The following is a 23805-nucleotide window of genomic DNA, read 5'->3' on the forward strand; positions in this document are numbered from 1 at the left end:
ATAAAACAAAAGCAATTTAGATCAAAAGAGTCCATATTAACAAAGGAAATTGAAGGACTAACAGTACAGTTAGATAGCAATAAAAACGGTACCATAGAGGCACAGAATAAGTTAGAGGAAAAACAAAAAGAAATGGAGGAACTTATTCAAGAAAGATCCAGTGTAATATATTCTAAAAATAAAGTGAACTGGATGGAATATGGGGAAAAATGCACAATTTTTTTTTCCAATCTTCAATATAGAAATGCTACCATGTATTAAAACTTGTTACAAATGATGGAGTCACGCATGATTCACCAAATGATATTTTGAAAGAGGAAGTAAAGTACTTTAAGAATATGTTTTCATTTCAGGCTCCTCCATCTCCACTAACTGAAACTAATTGTATGGATTTTTTTCCTAATAATAATGTAAAATTAACATTGTACAGAAAGACTCGTGTGAAGGCCAAATTACAGAGGAGGAACTGCTTGATGCAATTGGGGCCCTTAAGGATGGGAAAACTCCAGGGCTGGATGGCATACCAGTGGATGTATACAAAACTTTTTTTGATATACTCAAAGGACCATTATTAGCATGTTTTAACCACTCCTATATAAATGGTAGATTATCAGACACGCAACAAGAAGGTCTGATATCATTATTACTGAAACAGGACCCAAGTGGTATTTATAAAGATCCAGTCCATTTAAAAAATTGGAGACCTCTTACACTTCAGTGTTGTGATGCAAAAGTCCTAGCAAAATGCTTGGCGCATAGAATGAAAAAAGTATTGTCAGATATTATTCATCCTAATCAGACAGGTTTTTTTACATGGACGATACATTGGAGATAATATAAGACAACAACTGGAAACAATAGAATACTATGAAATATCGCGGACACCAGGCCTGGTTTTCGTAGCTGATTTTGAAAAGGCTTTTGATAAAGTACGACTGGAGTTTATATATAAATGCCTAGAATATTTCAATTTTGGGGAATCTCTTATAAAATGGGTTAAAGTTATGTATAGTAACCCTAGGTGTAAAATAGTAAATAATGGCTACATTCAGAAAGTTTTAAACTATCTAGAGGAGTAAAACAAGGTTGTCCACTATCGGCATATCTATTTATTATTGCCATCGAAATGTTAGCTGTTAAGATTAGATCAAACAATAATATTAAGGGATTAGAAATCCGTGGCTTAAAAACTAAGGTGTCATTGTACGCCGATGATTCTTGTTTTCTTCTAAAACCACAATTAGAGTCTCTCCACGGCCTCATAGAGGATCTAGATACTTTTGCTATCCTCTCTGGATTAAAACCAAATTATGATAAGTACTATATTACGTATTGGATCACAAAAAAATGCACATTTTACATTACCATGTAGTTTACCAATTAAATGGTCTGACGGAGATGTGGACATACTCGGCATACAAATCCCAAAAGAAAGAAATGATCTCACTCCAATACATTTTTATAGAAAGTTAGCAAAAATAGATAAGATCTTGCTACCATGGAAAGGAAAATACCTGTCTATTTGTGGAAAAATCACCCTGATTAACGCTTTAGTCATATCACAGTTTACCTATTTGCTTATGGTTTTGCCTACACCTAGTGACCTGCTTTTTAAATTATATGAACAAAAAATATTCAATTTTATTTGGAATGGCAAGCCAGATAAAATTAAAAGGGCCTATTTATATAACGAATGTGAATTTGGAGGGCAGAAATGATTAAATATTAAAGCATTAGACCTCTCACTAAAGGCATCAGTCATACCAAAGTTATACTTAAATCTAAACTGTTTTTCTAGTAAATTGGTACGAATGTCTCATCCTATGTTCAAGAAGGGCCTTTTTCTCTTTATTCAGATTACACCTGCCCACTTTCGGTTGTTTGAAAAGGAAATAATCTCCAAAATATCTTTATTTTTTAAACAAGCCTTAGAAAGTTGGTTGCAATTTCAGTTTAATCCACCTGAAAAGACAGAACAAATAATACAACAAATATTGTGGTTAAATTCAAATATAGTAATTGATAAAAAAACTGTATTTTTCGAAGAAATGTTGAAAAAAGGTATACTTTTAGTGAATGGTATTATAAATAGGACTGGTGGTGTGATGTCACACATGCAGCTAACACAGACATATGGAAATGTCTGCTCTACCCAAAATTACAACCAATTAATTGCAGCATTACCACAAAAATGGAAGAGGCAAGTAGAAGGGGAAAAAAGTAAGGAACTTGTATGTCGGCCCTGTATTAAAGAACATAAATGGTTAAAGAAAAGTGTGATAAATAAAAACATATACCAATTTCATTTAATGACCAAAAAACTGACAGCTGTGCCATATAAATTGCAAAATAGTTGGGAAGAGATTTTCGATGTACCCATTCCATGGCACATGGTTTATCAATTGATACACAAAACAACGCCGGATTCAAAACTTCTAATTTTTCAACTTAAATTACTATACAAAATTCTTGCAACTAATAGAATGCTACATATATGGGGGATACAATCTTCCCAGCTCTGCAGATTCTGCTGTGAGGAGGCAGAGTCATTAGATCATTTATTTTGGTATTGTCCATATGTAGCTCGTTTTAGGTCACAGGTCCAGGAATGGCTGAAGAATTGCAACATTTGCCTAGAACTAACGCTGCAGATAGCAATACTGGGTGATTTGAAAAGCCATAGTCAATCAATCAATAATATAACAATTATTTTAGCAAAAATGTTAATTTTTAATTTACAATCTGTAGAAGCTATGAGAATAGAAAGGTTCCATTGTTTTGTGAAGCATCACAGCACAGTTGAAAAATATATGGCAAATAAAAATCCGAAATGGATGATGTTGAGAGATAGATGGGAGGGGTTGAATGGAGCTGAAGGGTGGGACTAATAACAGGATAAACAATGTAAAACATACGGGGTCTGTAAAATGTATATAGGTTCAGAACCTTTGTGAAATAGCACAGTTACAAATAGAAATCAAACTGGATGGACATCAGAAATAGAGGAAGGACTAAAAACAAACAAAAAAACTATTGTAAAATAGACTGTGTCTGTAAAATGTGTATAAGATGAATAAATTGAAGGTAACTCCCCAAAAAATTTCCAGTTTACTCCAATTGGGGGATCGGTGGTAGGGTTTGCGGGGAATAATAATAAATGTATATTCTTTAAAAAAGTATGTATGTTTATATAGGTATGTGTATGTATATATGTGTATATGTATGCATGCATGTATGGATATATATATTTACCCCAAAAATATATGGGGGATTGGAAATGATGCAGACAATTACATTGATGGAAGCAATATTCTTTCCGCAATATTAAGCTGATCCACCCCCCCCCCCCAAAAAAAACTTATGTAGCGAGGACCAGCCAACGAGAGCATACAGGTCGCAGTGGTGGGTAGTATATGGGGCTTTGGTGACAAAATGGATGGCACTGTGATAGACTGCATCCAATTTGCTGAGTAGACTGTTGGAGGCTATTTTGTAAATGACATCGCCGAAGTCAAGGATCGGTAGGATAGTCCGTTTTACGAGGGTATGTTTGGCAGCATGAGTGAAGGAGGCTTTGTTGCGAAATAGAAGCCGATTCTAGATTTAATTTTGGATTGGAGATTTAATTTGAGGAACTTGATACAGTAAGTTGTGGGGGGGGGGGGGGGGGGGGTGAATTGCAGTGTTGTCTTGTGAGATCTTCAGGGTGGCGTTGTAGAAACTGAGCTTTACCCCAAAGTCATTCTGTCCTTTTAAAACTTTCACAAAATACCAAGCCATTGGATATGAGAGGCAACAATATACATGTCCTGTCCAAAATCAATCCCGAACCTATTCCTTAGGCACTTCTTGATCCAACAGAATTGTATGCAGTTTGGCTGTAACTCACCCTTTGCTAGGCAAGTTTCCATAACGTAATGTACACTCCCCTATGTATGTAAATAATGTATTGTCATTTTGGAGTCCCTTTTTTTAGTTCCTCAGACTTTATCATTATTCACGATTCATTCATTATCTGTATCCATGGTAGCATCCACATTAATGGAGAAGTGTTCAGAAACCTATTATTTAAATAAAAGTGAGTCCAAAATGACACAATACATTTTTTTACCATTAGTTTCTATTGGGCACAATCTGAAACACAACCAAAACAAACTTCAAAGTGTCATGCAACTCTAACATGCAGAAGGGGTGAAGTCAGGCGCAGGAGACTCAGGTACGTGAACAAACACGTTTAATGAACACAGTCTTAAAGTGCCGTAAATATAAGGTAGGGTAACAAAAAGCCAGCAACAGGCAATAACCCAAAACCGGGTCGGGACACAGCCCAGCAAAACCCGTAAGCTTGAACGGCAGAGGAAAACTCGAATCCCCAACCTACAATAAAATGACACAAATAATCCTGCACAATCCCAAACCAAAACAGACAGACTAAATACCCCCACTAATGAACTAACACTAAACAGGTGCTAACATAAAACAGACATCACCAAGTGAAAATGAAAAGGAGATCGGTGGCAGCTAGTAGGCCGGCGACGACGACCGCCGAGCGCCGCCCGAACGGGGAGAGGCGCCACATTCTGTAGCCGTTGTGACAGTACCCCCCCTCCCCCCGACGCCGGCCTCGAAGACGACCCGCAGGGCGAGGCGCACGGCGATCCGGATGGAGGCTGTGGAATTCCCGCAACAGTGATGGATCCAAGATGTCCTCCACCGGTACCCAGTACCTCTCCTCCGGACCGTACCCCTCCCAGTCCACGAGGTACTGCAGGACCCCTACCTGACGCCTGGAGTCCAAGATGGACCGGACTGTGTACACCAGGGCCCCCCCAATGTCCAGGGGGGGCGGAGGGACCTCCTGCACCTCAGCGTCCTGCAGTGGACCAGCTACCACCGGCCTGAGGAGAGACACATGAAACGAGGGGTTAATACGGTAATACGAAGGGAGCTGTAACCTATATCACACCTCGTTTATTCTCCTCAGGACTTTAAACGGCCCCACAAATCGCGGACCCAACTTCCGGCAGGGCAGACGGAGGGGCAGGTTCCAGGTTGAGAGCCAGACCATGTCCCCCGGGGTAAACACGGGGGCCTCACTGCGGCGGCGGTCAGCGCTCTCTTTGTGCCGTCCAACAGCCCGTTTAAGGGATTCCTGGACAGCGCTCCAGGTCTCCTTAGAGCGCTGTACCCAATCCTCCACCGCAGGAGCCTCAGTCTGGCTCTGATGCCAGGGCACCAGGACCGGCTGGTAACCCAACACCACCTGAAATGGCGACAGGTTAGTAGAGGAGTGGCGGAGAAAGTTCTGCGCCACCTCGCCCACTCTCCCAGCCGGTCCTGGCAATAGGACCGCAGAAACCTGCCCACATCCTGGTTAATTCTCTCCACCTGCCCATTACTCTCGGGGTGAAAACCTGAGGTCAAACTGACCGAAACCCCCAGTCGCTCCATAAACGCACTCCACACCCGGGACGTAATCTAGGGACCTCGATCAGAGACGATGTCCTCAGGCACCCTGTAGTGCCGGAAGACATGGGTAAACAGGGCCTCTGCGGTCTGTAGGGCCGTAGGAAGACCGGGCAAAGGGAGTAGACGGCAGGACTTAGAGAACCGATCCACAACGACCAGGATCGTGGTGTTCCCCTGAGACGGCGGGAGATCCGTGAGGAAATCCACCGACAGGTGGGACCATGGTCGCTGTGGAACGGGGAGGGGCTGTAGTTTCCCTCTAGGCAGGTGTCTAGGGGTCTTACACTGGGCGCACACCGAACAGGAGGAGACATAGAGCCGCACGTCCTTCACCAAAGTGGGCCACCAGTACTTCCCTCTAAGACCCCGCATCGTCCACTCAATCCCTGGATGACCCGAGGAGGGTAGCGTGTGTGACCACCGGATCAGACGATCACGGACACCGAGCGGGATGTACCTCCATCCCGCGGGACACTGAGGTGGAGTAGGTTCTGACTGCAACGCCCGCTCGATGTCCGCCTCCACCTCCCAGACCACCGGTGCCACCAGACAGGAGGCTGGAAGTATGGGAGTGGGGTCGATGGACCGCTCCTCGGAGTCATGGAGATGAGACAGTGCGTCGGCCTTGGTGTTCCGGGAACCTGATATGTACGAGATAGTGAACTGGAATCTCGTGAAAAACATAGCCCACCTGGCTTGGCAAGGGTTCAGTTTCCTCGCCGCCCAGATGTACTCCAGATTACGAAAAAAAAAAGAAATGTATGCATTCACTACTGCTGTAAGTCGCTCTGGGTAAGAGCGTCTGCTAAATGACTAAAATGTAAAAAAATTACGGTGATTAGTCCAGATGAGAAAAGGCCCCATAAGCCAATGTCTCCACCCCTTCAGGGCCCTGACCACGGCTAGCAACTCCCTGTCCCCAACATCATAGTTACGCTCCGCCGGACTCAGCTTCTTAGAAAAGAAAGCACAGGGGCGCGCCCGAACGCTGTGATAGCACGGCTCCAACCCCAGCCTCGGACGCATCCACCTCCACTATGAATGGCAAAGAGGGGTCCGGATGCGCCCGCACTGGGGCTTTGGTAAACAGAGTCTTCAGCCGACAAAAGGCTCCGTCCGCCTCCGCTGACCAGCGCAGCCGCACCGGGCCCCCCTTCATCAGTGAGGTAATGGGAGCCGCCACCTGCCGAAAGCCCCGGATAAACCTCCGGTAGTAATTGGCAAACCCTAAGAACCGCTGCATCTCATTAACTGTGGTCGGAGTCGGCCAATTACGCACGGCCGAAATGCGGTCACATTCCATCACCACCCCGGATGTGGAAATGCGATACCCCAGAAAAGAGACGGCTTGTTTGGAGAACTCACATTTCTCGGCCTTGACGTACAGGTCATGCAGCTAGTAGGCCGGCGATGACGACCGCCGAGCGCCGCCCGAACGGGGAGAGGCGCCACCTTCTGTAGCCGTTGTGACACAAAGCTTGATGTAGTCATTGTGTGCTAGGATATGGAATCCAATACTAAACGTTTGACTACTTTAAAGTATTTGGAATTTGTCCAAATACTTATGACACCTTCAGATGGGAGGACTAGATAAAAAAAAGTGTTTGATTTGTAAACGGATACACTATATCCAAAAGTATCTAGACACCCCTTCAAATTAGTGGATTCGGCTATTTCAGCCACACCCGTTGCTGACAGGTGTAAAAAAAATTGAGCGCACAGCCATGCAATCGACATAGACAAACATTGGCAGTAGAATGGCCTTACAGAAGAGTCCTGACTTTCAACATGCCACCATCATAGGATGCCACCTTTCCAACAAATCAAGAAATGGGGTTCTATGGCTGAGCAGCCACACGCAAGCTTAAGATCACCAATGGCAATGCCAAGCTTCAGCTGGAGTGGTGTAAAGCTCGCCTCCATTGGACTCTGGAGCAGTGGAAACACTTTCTTTGGAGTGATGAATCACGCTTCAGATACGTGAACAAACAGTCTGGCAGTCTGATGGCCGAATCTGGGTTTGGCGGATGAAGAACGCTACCTGCCCCAGTGCATAGTGCCAACTGTAAAGTTTGGTGGAAGAGGACTAAGGGTCAGGGGCTGTTTTTTTCATGGTTTGGGCTAGGCCCCTCCAGCATGACAATGCCCCCATGCACAAAGCGAGGTCCATACAGAAATGGTTTGTTGAAATCGGTGTGGAAGAACTTGACTGGCCTGACCTCAACCCTTTCGAACACCTTTGTGATGAATTGGAACGCCAACTGCAAGCCAGGCCTAATCGCACAACATTAATGCCTGACCTCACTAATGCTCTTGTAGCTGAATGGAAGCAAGTCCCCGCAGCAATGTTCCAACATCTATTGGAAAGCCTTCCCAGAAGAGTGGAGGCTGTTATAGCAGCACAGGGGAGACCAACTCCATGTTAATGCCCGTGATTTTGGAACGAGATATTCTCAGAGCAGGTGTCCATATACTTTTGGTCACGTAGTGTATGTATGAAAAAATGCATATGGGGGGCACGCATCACCGGGTGCACGCTGCACTCGGTGTCAAAGGAAGGCCAATAACATCATCAAGGACCTCAGTCACCCAAACCACGGTCTGTTCACTCTGTTACCTTCTAGCAGAGACCGAGAGACTGAAAGAAGCAGTTTATCTCCATGCCATCACTGATGAACAGCCATCACTAGCCGGCTGCCTGCCCGGTACTTTGCCCTGCACCTTGAGACTAATTCCCCATTTACAGAGTCATTGAACACGGGTCACCTCATATTCTGTTGTTTACTCACTGTGTAAGTATATACTGTATTCTCAGGTCAGCCTTGGTAGTACGGCGCCCCTGGAGCAAATTAGGATTAAGTGCCTTGCTCAAGGTCACATCAAAATATTTTTTTCACGTTGTCGGCTTGGGTATTCAAACTAAACCTTCAGTTACTGGCCCACAACGCTCTAACCACTAGTTTACCTGCTGCCATAACAGCTGCAAATCTGTGTATGCAACCAATAAACTTTGATTTGAAATACCCTCAAATAAGAGGTGACATTCTGTACTGAAACATTAGATCTCAAAACCAAAATGCTGGAATATAGAGCCAAATTAAATGTTTTAGCTTCACTGTCCAAATAAATATGTAGGGAAGGGTACATCCACAAAGTTCTCTCAGATCTACATGTTGCCTACCAAAATAACACTTCTCCTCAAACCAAAAATGTTCTCATTGTCTTCAACAGTGATCTTGTGACTTAGGTTAATTTCCAAAGACTACCCAAAAATAGGTTCATTTCCAAAGACTACCCAAACAGGTTTTATTCCAAATGAATTACAAGTCTGTACTAGTTGAGTGAGACAAAAGTTCTGGGCAGAGCACTGTGTTCCTTTGACTTTATCACCATCTGGTGGTACTCTCACTGTACAACAGCATATCACATTCCAAGAAGTATAATCAAGGTTTTACAATAATACATGCCACTTATCAGACTCTTTCATACAAAGTGTAAAAAAAAAACACCCACTTTAGTATCAGTTCAAGCATATAATTTATTTTTGTTTTAATGAGAATTGAATTACTGTAACTGGAGTTGAAGTAGTCCTAACCCTTTTAGTGATAATAATTGTATAACTTTACAGCTATCGGGAAAAAGTCTGAGCCAAACTGACCAATGGTTCCATATTAAAACAATGTATTCCTCACAGCTCCTTCAGTCATACACCAAATACCGAACTTCTCCTCCGTGTTGCGATCGACTTCATCGTTCTGATTCGTAACTGGGTTTTACATGAACCACCAAAATGAATGATACACCAAGAGCAGAGGTAGGCAACTTGTCTGAATGTCATATGATTTTTTTTGTTGTTGACCAGATTAGATTATTATGGTGATTGGTGAAGGACATTGGACAAGAAGCTAATTCAAAAAAAAAAAAAAGGGGTCTTTACACCTCTATTCAGGGATACATTGAAGTTCACTAGTTCACAGTGAGAACTCCTTCGTCTAGGAGCTCAAGGGTAAAAAATAAACTACATTACAACACAGGCAGGGTATAGGCCTACTAAGCTTCTAATTAGGACATGCATGACAAATGAAAGTCTACAGTGTATCTATCTATCATGTTTTAGAACAGATTTTACAGACACTTCATTTGCACCAAAACGAGACAGTGTTGTCGACCATCAAAGGCTAAAATAAAGTGTATTTGTCAACATAATATGTGAAACAATGAAAAGGCATAGGTCAACTCATTTTTAAGGGGCAGGTCTTGATGGGTAGGGCCTTCTCGTATGTGCTTATGTTTCAGCCTGTCTGGCTCCAAATCTATCCAACTTGCTCCCCTCCTGTTGAAAACCAGAACAGCAGCAGAGATGCACCGTGTTCTCTCTACTTCCTTGGGACACCCACCTTCCCCCCAGGAAGAGCTAAACTACAGGTGATGCGCATGCTGCTATTGTAAACTTTGCAATGGGCACCTGAACTGGGTATGGTCCGGAACAAGTGGTATTCGCTTCAGAATTTCACAAATGAGCACGATAGCTTCTTGAGGTCTGGACAGTCTGACAGTGTTCAGGCAACAGGAGAGATATTGATTGATATGGGGAGGCCATTGTTGTTCATGACGTCATCCAAGTCCTCATCCTCTATCACCACTGTAAAAAAATATATATATATAAAATGCAGGAAAAAAGACATACAAGGTTCATCTGATTCTGTAGAATCATACAATTAAAATAAGTACATTATCTGGTCTGACTAACTTAGTTATTTTATCGGTAAACCTAGAATGAAACTATATTTTAGACAAACTATATTTTCAGTTTCTTTCGTCTCAATTCTCGTTCCTTATCTTTTGCTTGCTTCATCTGCCGCACTCACCTCTCTTCGACCGTCCTATTTGCCCTAGCTTCGGGGCCCGTTGGCCTCGTCTCCGCTGGGGGGAGTCAGAGCTCAGCACACCCCTGTTGAATCGACTCCCCAAACCAGGCACCTCACCAGACTCGAGTGGGATTACTGAGCTGGGCTGGAGTACGCCAGAGGGGGGTAGAAACTCGGGTATTCCCGCTATTCCGTACATTTCCACTGGTTGAGGTGCGCTTTCACGGTTCTTTCGGTTTTTCTCTGTCTCTAGAATTCTCGACACATCAGCAGCGTCTGAGCGCTGCTTCTCCTTGTCCTTGCTTCCACAACAGTACAGCATGCAGGATACCGGCAGATATTTTAGTGTTGATGAGATAAATGTCGTTGTTCTTGGCTAAAGACGTAGTTAAAATGGAGAATGTGGTAGATAACAAAACTCATGAAAATCAACTGAATACATATTTCACACTTTACCGGCACAGTATCCCTGCTGATCCACAACACATTTCTTTCCATAAATGTCAGACTATTAAATTACAACATTCTAGAGGCAAATCAAAACGAAAAATATCAGCCTTTGAAACTGTCACACTAAATTTGTTGACGTCTGCAGACCAAGACGCTTGCTCGACCATTGCGCAAAACTTATCCCAAATGCATTTCACCATCAATATGGTTTCAGAATGATTCACTTTTCAGCTACTCTGGTAAAATATTGGTGTACATTATTTCAAACCTTTTCTATAACTAGTGGTCATTGCAGAGAGTCCTCTTCACATACTCCCCATTGCGATGTGTTGTTGTGATTTTACAGTTGAACATATGCCCACTCCCAGTACGCACAGTTTCGACGTCTTAAAGGTGTAGACCGTCAATGATAAATGCGTTATTACAATCCGGGATTTCCCAAACCCGCACCTGATAGCGTCATGGTGAACGAATTGAAGTTGCAGGAATTGTGGCAACATGTTAAAAAAAATAATCGATCACTCATACACTCGTATTTATGGAATTCCATTACAAACAGGTAAATAATAAAGAGACTATAGAGGTTGTAAATCTGATCATAGTCACAGCATTAAACAAGTGCCTCCATTTAGCTGACTGGGTGGAGGTAGAACAGACATAGTTCGGGCAGACACAGTCACAGAATAGGCCTGCATATTTCAGGCATCTGGCCTTATTCATTTAGATGTGTTAAATTGGTCTTTCTGTTTTTATGAGTCATCAAACTTTCTGATGAAGGTGTTATTTGGAACCTGCATGGTATTCAGCTTTATATCCTGCTTCTCATGGTGAGAGAATGTTGGAAAGACTTGGTGTAGTACATGGCAGGACTAGCTGGGTTTTGTATTGCAACACACTTATGTTCAACATGTCTGTCCATTCACTCCCCTGGTGCAATTATATCCCACGTGTGAAAGGATTTGTCAAAGTAGTAGGACAGTTCTATGTTTGATTATCACATCTCCATTATTAATGTCCTTCCTGGACATCCTCAGTTCCTGGAAATGAGAGGTCGATAAAAGGGGAAAATGCAATGAAGCGTTTTGGTGTTGTGACCCTAATATCTTCCTGAACATGTTGGGTGCACAAGAGTTAAAATGCTAATCAACATTTTTTAAAGTCACTCTAATAAAATTATTCTGAGGTAAGTTGATCTAATATTTGGTCATTTAAAAACATTTATATATAATCAGTTATCCTGCTACACCCATTTTCTAAAAACCACATATACACTTTTACCATGCTTTGCTATTTTTTGTGCCAGCAATTGGACACTGTTCTTAGGTCAGACTAGTTACCCAGCCTGGTTTTGTTTACTTTTACATCATTTAGCAGTCACTATTATCTAGAGTGACCTATAAGAGTAATTAGGGTTAAGTGCCTAGTTGGTCTGGGGATTTGAACCAGCAACCTTTCAATTACTGGCATTGTGCTCTAAACCGCTAAGCTACCTGCTTAGCAATTAAGAATAGATGCAACATAGTAAACATAAATCAGGGACACTCAAATTAGTACAATATTTAACACGAACGACTAGCAACCCAAAGGTTGCGTGTTTGAATCTCACCACAGACAACTTTAGCATTTAAGTAACTTTACAACTACTTTCAACTTTTTAGCTACTTTGCAACTACTTAGCATGTTAGCAAACCCTAACCCAGGGGTGCCCAACCAGTCGATCGCGATCTACTGGTCGATCGCGGAGTGCTTGCCAGTCGATCATGAGATGATTATACATCTACTAAAATTCAGCCACACAAATCAATGCCTATAATCTCTATCTGTTTTAATGTTTCGACAGTCCTCCATTCACAGCAATGTCTAAAAAGTCATGTTATTTACATGAAATATGACCAGTCCCTGCCCACTTATTGACTGACGTATGCTTAGTTAGCGCGGTCAGATGCCGCCCACCAACTCCAAGTCGAGGTAACGGTGATGCCAGGCAGGTAGCTAGCTAGCTAACTTTGTAGCTAGATTCATTCTTAAATTGTTTTTAAGTTGTGTGGTCGACAGCACCAATAATGAGTGAAGGGAAGAATAGAAAAAAAAGAAAACGTGTCATTTCCACAAATAATTATTTTATTATAATTTTTTCGTCATGTCAAACTCAAAATGTGTGTCTCATCTGCCATAATAGCATCGTTATCCCAAAGAAAAGTAACATAAAACAACATTTTAAAACCACACACAAAACCCAGGAAAGAGATTCTCCAGCAAAGACTGAATTACGAAGAAGAAGGGTACAAAAACTAAAGAATCAACTGCCAGCGCAGCAATCAATTTTCACAAGGCCTGTGACCAAAGGGAAGGCGGCAACCATAGCATCTTATCGTGTGAGTCGCGTTCTTGCTAAGCATAAAAAGTAATTCAAAGATGGGGAGACGATTAAGGAAGCATTTATTGAGGCTGCCATCAATGACATTCAGTTGTCCAGAAATACTGTGACAAGAAGATGTGAGGGAATAGCAGAGAACCTCGAGGATCAACTGAAGAAGGATATTCTCAACTGCAAGTGTTATTCCCTCCAGTTTGACGAGTCCACAGATATGGTAGATGTGGCACAGTTATGCATTTTCATCAGAATGGTATTTCACAACATGAGTACAAAGAAGGAACTACTCGCCATTTTGCCACTGAAAGGACACACTAGGGGCAAAGATATTTTTCAAGCTTTTATGGAGTTTGCTAACAAATTCCAACTGCCCTTTTGTAAGCTTGTCTCCATTACTACTGATGGGGCATCCGCTATGGTAGGCCGCATTAGTGGGTTTGTTGCATTGTACAAGCAGGTTGATTCTTTCCCGGATTTCCTTAGTTATCACTGCGTAATTTATCAGCAAGCTTTGTGCAGGAAGATGTTAAACATGAAAGAGGTGATGGATGTCGCGACGAAGATTGTGTGTTCTATTCGAGCAAGAAGCCTACAGCGGAGGCTATTTCGGGCTCACTTAGAAGAGACTGAAGCGGGGCACACAGACCTGCTGCTGCACACGAATGTGCGGTGGCTGAACCGAGGTACATCTTTAGGGAGATTCAGTGAGTTGTTGCCTGAAATCAAGGAGTTTCTCAAGGTCTCCAAACATGCAGAATATGTACAGCTAGAGGACACACAGTGGCTTCTGGATTTAGCTTTTCTCACTGACCTAACTTACATGCTTAATAAACTAAATGTAGAGCTGCAAGGAAAAGGCAAACATGTAATCGACATGATCAGCTCTGTGAACACTTTTAAATGCAAACTACAACTGCTCACAAGAAAGCTGCAACGTAAGGACCTGCACTTCTTTCAACACATGCATTCAGAACCTGAACGTCAGGGCAAGGATACAGCACAGCTTGACAGTGCACGCTAAGTGGAGCAAGTCCAGAGCATCTTATCTGAGTTTGACAGTTGTTTCACTGACTTTGCATCACTTGAGCCTATTGCCACTTATATGTGCTTTCCGTTTGGCACAGACATAAATCTGGAAGTCATTGACTCCAAAATGGAATCACCTTTTCAGTTGGACACAACAATAGCAGAAACTACATTTCTCACCCTTCAAAATGACATTCAGCTGAAATCCAGGGCAACCACTGAGATGAAGGAAGAGTTCAGGGAGCTACTGCTAGAGGAGAAGTATCCCAGCATAAGAAGATGTGCTCTCAACTTATCAGCCCTTTTTGGATCAACCTACCTCTGTGAGTCTGCATTTTCTCACATGAAGATAATAAAGTCCAAGTGCAGATCTACTATGAATATTGACCACCTTGTGGCCTGCATGAGACTTGCAATAAGCTGCTACAGCACTGACTATGAAACCTACTTGCCTCCACCCAATGCCAAAAGTCACAGTAAGGTAGGAAATTAAACGAGTTGCACTTATTTGTGGATTTTATTTTATTGGTCCACATTATATTTGGGTACCAAATAGGTATCATAGCAGCAGGTCCATGCTCAGTGGTGTGTTGCGTTTCATACATTTTGTTGGTTAGTTTAGATTTAGAGACTGGTAGATCTCATCAGGCTGGCAAATGAAAAAATAGATCTCACGTCAAAGAAGGTTGGGCACAAATACCAAAACCTTAACCCCTTAACCTAACTCCGAATCTTAACCTAAACCCCTACCCATAGCCTAGCTAACATTATCCACCTAGCTAACATTAGCGTTAGCCACCTAGCCACAAAAAAATTGAATTCGTAACATATTGTGGTGTTACAGGACATACAGTGCATTCGGAAAGTATTCAGACCCCTTGACTTTTTCCACATTTTGTTACTTTATAGCCCTATTCTAAAATTGATTAAATTAATTTCTTTCCTCATCAATATACACACAATACCCCATAATGAAAAAGTGAAGACATTTTTGCAAATGTATAAAAAAAAAAAACAGAAATACCTTATTTACATAAGTATTCAGACCCTTTGCCATGAGACTTGAAATTGAGCTCAGGTGCATCCTGTTTCCATTGATCATCCTTGAGATGTTTCTACAACTTCATTGCAGTCCACCTGTGGTAAATTCAATTGATTGGATATGATTTGGAAAGGCACACACCAGTCTATATAAGGTCCCACAGTTGACAGTGCATGTCAGAGCAAAAACCAAGCCATGAGGTTGAAGGAATTGAACGTAGAGCTCCGAGACAGGATTGTGTCGAGGCACAGATCTGGGGAAGGGTACCAGAACATTTCTGCAGCATTGAAGGTCCCCAAGAATACAGTGGCCTCCATAATTCTTAAATGGAAGAAGTTTGGAATCACCAAGACTCTTTCTAGAGCTGGCCGCTCGGCCAAACTGAGCAATTGGGGAAGAAGGGCCTTGGTCAGGGAGGTGACCATGAACCCGATGGTCACTCTGACAGAGCTCCAGAGTTCCTCTGTGGAGATTGGAGAAGCTTCCAGAAGAACAACCATCTCTGCAGCACTCCACCATCAGGCCTTTATGGTAGAGTGGCCAGATGGAAGCCACTCCTCAGTAAAAGGGACAGCCCGCTTGGAGTTTGCCAAAAGGCACCTAAAGGACTCTCAGACCATGAGAAACAAAATTCTCTGGTCTGATGAAACCAAGATTGAACTCTTTGGCCTGAATGCCAAGCGTTACATCTAGAGGACACCTGGCACCATCCCTACGGTAAAGCATGGTGGTAGCAACATCATGTTGTGGGGATGTTTTACAGCGGCAGGGACTGGGAGACTAGTCAGGGTCGAGGGAAAGATGAACAGAGCAAAGCACAGAGAGAGATCCTTCATGAAAACCTGTCCCAGAGTGCTCAGACTAGTGCGAAGGTTCACCTTCCAACAGGACAACGACCCTAAGCACACAGCCAAGACATCACAGGAGTGCCTTTGGGACAAGTCTCTGAATGTCCTTGAGTGGCCCAACCCGATCGAACATCTCTGGAGATACCTGAAAATAGCTCTGCAGCAACGCTCCCCATCCAACCTGACAGAGCTTGAGAGGATCTGCAGAGAAGAATGGGAGAGACTACCCAAATACATGTGTGCCAAGCTTGTAGCGTCATACCAGAGAGGACTCGAGGCTGTAATTGCTGCCAAAGGTGCTTCAACAAAGTACAAAGTAAAGGGTCTGAATACTTATGTAAATGTGATATTTCAGGGGTTTTTTATATACTTTTCCGACAACAACAAAACAATTACAGTTTTGGTTTTGTCATTATGAGGTATTGAGTGTAGATTGTTGAGGGAAAATAACGATTTAATCGATAATAGAATAAGACTGTAATGTAACGTAAATGTGGAAAAAGTCAAGGGGTCTGAATACCTTCCAAATGCACTGTAGCTCTTCCTAGCAACTGATGTGTGGGTCAAGAATGGCCACGACAAGAATGATTCACATTTGGTGGATGTTTACTGAAGGATCTTCTCAGATGATACCGGTATGATGAGTATGGGAATTCACATGAAGATACTGGCATTCCGTAGATGATCTTATACAAATGGTGATTACACAAGCTATGTCTAGGCGCCTTTGCTCGGGCACAGATCGATGTCCACCTCCATGCCATGAGCTGTGGGAATTACTAGACAACTAGCTAACCTAAACATGGCACACCCATTAACGCTATCAAGCGCACAGAACGTACATCTTAGAACACATGTGGGGAACAAGGGCTATGCCATTTGCACTACACTACCCCCCTCCATGAGTACCGAGTCCCTTCGGTACAGGTAACCCTAAATTACAAATGACATAACTACCGTCGTTACGGTCTAAACTTGCTGTAGACCGGCTTAAACAATAAAGATAAATAAACAATGTCCACAGTCTCTCTGACTTATAACTTGACTGGAAACTACACAGTCCATGTTTTCTTGCTTTTCCTGTTTAACTACTGTTGTATCTCGCAGGTTTGTGAACCTTTCGTCCACGGAGTGTTGTCTTGTTTTTCTTCGGGTCTTCTCCACTCTTTGTGTTTTGTACAGCCGTCAACGGCGTGCAGCAGGCTGACGCTACTTTTCTTTGCTTTCCTGTCTCTCTTTTGGCTCCTGTTCAGAAGCGTCTGAAGCTGTGTCTCTGCCATCTGGTTGTGGCTCAAGTAGTTGCTGAGGTTCCAGGTGTATGGGAGTCTCAGTGGAGACTTTACTCTGCTGTAGGACTTGATTTCTTTGTTGCCTGATCCACGCCGGGATAACCTCACTGTCGTAGGGCTTGAGGCAGTCATGGTGCATTATCCTTCTGTGTTGTTGTATCTCATACAGCACAGGGCCACGGCATGCAGAGACCATGTGAAAGGGTGCTTGGAGTTTGGGGCTCAGCCCTTTCTTCTTGGTGCTATCCTGGATGTACAGCTGAAGTCGGAATTTTACATACACCTTAGCCAAATACATTTAAACTCAGCTTTTCACAATTCCTGACATTTAATCCTAGTAAAAATTCCCTGTCTTAGATCAGTTAGGATCACCACTTTATTTTAAGAATGTGAAATGTGAGAATAATAGTAGAGAGAATTATTTATTTCAGCTTTTATTTCTTTCATCACATTAACAGTGGGTCAGAAGTTTACATACACTCAATTAGTATTTGGTAGCATTGCCTTTAAATTGTTTAAATTGTTTATTGTTTCAGGTAGCCTTCCACAAGCTTCCCACAATAAGTTGGGTGCATTTTGGCCCATGCCTCCTGACAGAGCTGGTGTAACTGAGTCAGGTTTGTAGGCCTCCTTGCTCACACATGCTTTTTTAGTTCTGCCCACACATTTTCTATGGGATTGAGGTCAGGGCTTTGTAATGGCCACTCCAATACCTTGACTTTGTAGTCCTTAAGCCATTTTGCCACAACTTTTCTTGCAAGTATGCTTGGGGTCATTGTCCATTTGGAAGACCCATTTGCAACCAAGCTTTAATTTACTTACTGATGTCTTGAGATGCTGCTTCAATATATCCACATAATTTTCCTGCCTCATGATGCCATCTATTTTGTGAAGTGCACCAGTCCCTCCTGCAGCAAAGCACCCCCACAACATGATGCTGCCACCCCGTGCCTCACGGTTGAGATGGTGCTCTTTGGCTTGCAAGCCTCCCCCTTTTTCCACCAAACAGAACAATTGTCATTATGGCCAAACAGTTATATTTTTGTTTCGTCAGACCAAAGGACATTTTTCCAAAAAGTACATTCTTTGTCCCCATGTGCAGTTGCAAACCGTAGTGAGGGTATTTTATGGCAGTTTTGGAGCAGTGGCTTCTTCCTTGCTGAGCGGCCTTTCAGGTTATGTCGATATAGGATTCATTTTACTGTGGATATAGATACTTTTGTACCTGTTTCCTCCAGCATCTTCACGGGGTCCTTTGCTGTTGTTCTGGGATTGATTTGCACTTTTCGTACCAAAGTACGTTCATCTCTAGGAGACAGAGCACATCTCCTTCCTGAGCAGTATGACTGCATGGTCCCATGGTGTTGATACCTTTTTTGTACAGATGAACGTGGTACCTTCAGGCATTTGGAAATTGCTCCCAAGGATGAACCAGACTTGTGGAGGTCTACAATTTTTTTAAGGTCTTGGCTGATTTCTTTTGACTTTCCCATGATGTCAAGAAGGTAGGCGTTGAAATACATCCACAGGTACACCTCCAATTGACTCAAATGATGTCAATTAGCCTATCAGAAGCTTCTAAAGCCATGACATAATTTTCGGGAATTTTCCAAGCTGTTTAACCTCTTCGCTATAGGGGGCAGTATTTTCACGACCGGATGAAAAACGTACCCACATTAAACGGCCTACTTCTCGGGCCCAGAGTAAAATATTTGCATATTATTAGTAGATGTGGATAGAAAACACTCTGAAGTTTCTAAAACTGTTTGAATAGTGTCTGTGAGTATAACAGAAATCATATGGCAGGCAAATACCTGAGAAAATTCCAAGCAGGAAGTGGCCTGTCTGATCATTTGTAGTTCTTCTTTTGATTCTCTATCGAAACTACAGTAGCACTTTCTAAGGCTTCCATTGGCTCTCTAAAGCCCTAAGAAAGTGGATTGAGGCGTCTCCTGTCTCTGGGCAGAGTATAGTAGCTCAGTTTCTCAGTGGTCTGCCTGGTGACAAAGAGATTGGATATGCGTGTTCACGCGACCACGCTGTTTTTTCTTTTCCTCTTTGAATGAATACACTATTGTCCAGTTGGAATATTATCTCTATTTTACAAGAAAAATACCATAAAAATTGGCGCGAAATACAAAACCTCAAAAAATGCAATCATTTCAATTTTTCAAACATACGACTATTTTACACCATTTTAAGACTCTCGTTAATCTAACCACATTGTCTGATTTCAAAAAGGCTTTACAGCGAAAGCAAAACATTAGATTATGTTAGGAGAGTACATAGCCACAAATAATCACACAGCCATTTTCCAAGCAAGCATATGTCACAAAAACCCAAAACACAGCTAAGTGAAGCACTAACCTTTGATGATCTTCATCAGATGACACTCCTAGGACATTATGTTATACAATACATTTTTTATTTATTTATTTATTTATTTATTTTGATTTCACCTTTATTTAACCAGGTAGGCAAGTTGAGAACAAGTTCTCATTTACAATTGCGACCTGGCCAAGATAAAGCAAAGCAGTTCGACAACAAACAAAAACAGAGTTACACATGGAGTAAAACAACATACAATCAATGATGCAGTAGAAAAATAAAAAATAAATAAGACTATATACAATGTGAGCAAATGATGTGAGATAAGGGAGGTAAAGGCAAAAAAATGCCATGGTGGAAAAGTAAATAAAGTATAGCAAGAAAAACACTGGAATGGTAGATTTGTAGTTTGAAGAAAGTTCAGAGATAAAATATAAATAATATGGTGCAAAGGAGCAAAATAAATAAAATAAATAAATACAGTAGGGGAAGAGGTAGTAGTTTGGGCTAAATTATAGATAGGCTATGTACAGGTGCAGTGATCTGTGAGCTGCTCTGACAGCTGGTGCTTAAAGCTAGTGAGGGAGATAAGTGTTTCCAGTTTCAGAGATTTTTGTAGTTCGTTCCAGTCATTGGCAGCAGAGAACTGGAAGGAGAGACGACCAAAGGAGGAGTTGGCTTTAGGGGTGACCAGAGAGATATACCTGCTGGAGCGCGTGCTACAGGTGGGTGCTGCTATGGTGACCAGTGAGCGGAGATAAGGGGGGACTTTACCTAGCAGGGTCTTGTAGATGACCTGGAGCCAATGTGTTTGGCGACGATTATGAAGCGAAGGCCAGCCAACGAGAGCGTACAGGTCGCAGTGGTGGGTAGTATATGGGGCTTTGGTGACAAAACGGATGGCACTGTGATAGACTGCATCCAGCTTGTTGAGTAGGGTATTGGAAGCTATTTTGTAAATGACATCGCCGAAGTCGAGGATTGGTAGGATGGTCAGTTTTACGAGGGTATGTTTGGCAGCATGAGTGAAGGATGCTTTATTGCGAAATAGGAAGCCAATTCGAGATTTCACTTTGCATTGGAGATGATTGATGTGAGTCTGGAAGGAGAGTTTACAGTCTAACCAGACACCTAGGTATTTGTAGTTGTCCACAAATTCTAAGTTAGAACCGTCCAGAGAAGTGATGCTGGACAGGCGGGCAGGTGCAGGCAGCGATCGGTTGAAGAGCATGCATTTAGTTTTACTTGTGTTTAGGAGCAGTTGGAGACCACGGAAGGAGAGTTGAATGGCATTGAAGCTCGTCTGGAGGGTTGTTAACACAGTGTCCAAAGAAGGGCCAGAAGTGTACAGAATGGTGTCGTCTGCGTAGAGGTGGATCAGAGATTCACCAGCAGCAAGAGCGACATCATTTATGTATACCAAGAAAAGAGTTGGCCCAAGAATTGAACCCTGTGGTACCCCCATAGAGACTGCCAGAGCTCCAGACAGTAGGCCCTCCGATTTGACACACTGAACTCTGTCAGAGAAGTAGTTGGTGAACCAGGCGACGCAATCGTTTGAGAAACCAAGGCTACTGAGTCTGCCGATGAGGATGTGGTGATTAACAGAGTCAAAAGCTTTGGCCAGGTCAATGAATACGGCAGCACAGTATTGTTTCTTATCGATGGCGGTTACGATGTCGTTTAGGACCTTGAGCGTGGCTGAGGGGCACCCATGACCAGCTCTGAAACCAGATTGCATAGCGGAGAGGGCGCGGTGGGATTCGAAATGGTCGGTAATCTGTTTGTTGACTTGGCTTTCGAAGACCTTAGAAAGGCAGGGTAGGATGGATATAGGTCTGTAGCAATTTGGGTCAAGAGTGTCACCTCCTTTGAAGAGGGGGATGACAGCAGCTGCTTTCCAATCTATGGGAATCTCAGACGACACGAAAGAGAGGTTGAACAGGCTAGTAATAGGGGTTGCAATAATTTCGGCAGATAATTTTAGAAAGAAAGGGTCCAGATTGTCAAGCCCAGCTGATTTGTAGGGGTCCAGATTTTGTAGGGGTCCAATACATGCATGTTTTGTTCAATCAAGTTCATATTTATATCCAAAAACAGCTTTTTACATTGGCATGTGATGTTCAGAACATGCATTCCCACCCCAAACTTCCGGTGAATTTACTAAATGACTCACCATAAACGTAGACAAAATACATAACAATTATTTTAAGAATTATAGATACAGAACTCCTTTATGCAATCGCTTTATGCAATGTCAGATTTTAAAATAGCTTTTCAGCGAAAGCACATTTTGCAATATTCTGAGTACATAGCTCAGCCATCACGGCTAGCTATTTTGACACCCGCCAACTTCGGGGCTAACTAAACTCAGAATTAGTATTAGAAAAATGGTATTACCTTTGCTGATCTTCGTCAGAATGCACTCCCAGGACTGCTACTTCCACAGGAAATGTTGTTTTTGTTCCAAATAATCCATAGTTATGTCCAAATACCTCCGTTTTGTTTGTGCGTTCAGGTCACTATCCAAAGGGTAACGGGCGAGCCCAATTCGAGACAAAACAATTCTAAATGTTCCTTTACCGTACTTAGAAGCATGTCAAATGCTGTTTAAAAGCAATTTTTATGGTATTTTTCTCGTAAAATAGCGATAATATTCCAACCGGACAATAGTGTTTTCATTCAAAGAGGAAAAGAAAAAACAGCATGGTCACGGGACCGCGCATCTCCAATCTCTTTGTCACCAGGCAGACCACTGACAAACTGAGCTATCATACTCTGCCCAGAGACAGGAGATGCCTCAATCCGCTTTCTGAAGGCTTTAGAGAGCCAATGGAAGCCTTAGAAAGTGCAACGTAACCCCAGAGATACTGTAGTTTCGAAAGTGACTAGAAAGAAGAACTACAAATTGTCAGACAGGCCACTTCCTGCTTGGAATTTTCTCAGGTTTTTTCCTGCCATATGAGTTCTGTTATACTCACAGACACCATTCAAACAGTTTTAAAAACTTCTGAGTGTTTCCTATCCAAATCTACTAATAATATGCATATTCTTGTTTCTGGGAAAGAGTAGTAACCCATTTAAATCGGGTACATTTTTTATCCGGCCGTGAAAATACTGCCCCCTAGCCCAGACAGGTTAAGCTGAGTGAAGGTATTCTGGTGCTATTTTCTCCACAGCAACTTAGCTTCCTTCCTGAGTAGAATGTTGAGTGGGATGGCAAAGTTCTGCAAAGGCTTGAATGGAATTGCGGTAGTAATTGCCTAACCCTATGAAGGCTTGCAGTTCTTGCATATTACTAGGAGGTTGCCAGGCTTAGACATCCTTGATCAGAGCAGGGTTGTGACTTCTGCCTTCACCACTCACAACATGCCCTAAGAACAGGACTTCTTCCTTGAGCAGGTGGCACTTGGATGACATCAGCTTCAGTCCGTAGCTGTGAAGGGATTGGAAGACATCTGCAAGCCGTTCTAGGCCCTTGTCAACTCTTCTCCCCAGGAAGATGATGTCATCCAGATAGAGCAGTAGGTGTTTCCCATTAGAGTCCACAGAGGACGAGCTCCATGGCCCTCTGGAACGTACTTGGGGCATTGCAAAGGCTGAATAGTATACGGGTGTATTGTTAGAGCCCAAATTTACTCAGGCAGTGAGTATACATTTCTGATGGCTGATCCCCGCAGGCATTCTTGTAACCGGTCAACCCGCTGAGCACCGTTCCAGCCATACTTCCTAGCCTGCCGTTTGAATGGCAACAGAAAGGACCCCTAATCTTAATTTCCATCGAACATGGCTAGCTTGGCTTTTGGGCCATCCTGTGTGGTGTGATAGTTCTGGTGATTTGCTTTTACTATGTCATGTTACCCTTACTCTTTGACCTTAAGTAGCCTAATTGCCTCGTCCTCTTTTTGACTCTGTTCTAGAGTTGAGGAACAAGGCCTGACCCTGACCAGGAATGTTCAGGATTGACAGGCTGGTGCGGTTTCTAGGAATGTATCTGGGTCATGGGTCTCTTCCACAGCTCTTATTCAGAAAATCCTGTATCAGATGTCAGTTCTGCTGATGTCATCAATTGTTCAGTCTCAAAGCTCTCTCTCACAGGTAAGAGGTGACC

The 23805-nt window shown here is 42.7% G+C and overlaps 1 long non-coding RNA gene across 1 annotated transcript; it reads right to left on the bottom strand.

Annotated features, from left to right (window-relative positions):
* Positions 1 to 8746: 8746 nt before the first annotated feature.
* LOC106603210 (uncharacterized) lies at positions 8747 to 11146 on the bottom strand. Its single transcript, XR_001328388.3, has 2 exons — positions 10338 to 11146; positions 8747 to 10111 (listed from the first exon to the last, which is right to left on the bottom strand). It is a non-coding gene; the product is annotated as an uncharacterized LOC106603210 (long non-coding RNA).
* Between the last annotated feature and the right edge of the window lie 12659 nt (positions 11147 to 23805).

Source organism: Salmo salar, chromosome 04, assembly GCF_965601325.2.
Source record: "Salmo salar chromosome 04, fSalSal1, whole genome shotgun sequence".
Taxonomy (NCBI): Eukaryota; Metazoa; Chordata; class Actinopteri; order Salmoniformes; family Salmonidae; genus Salmo; species Salmo salar.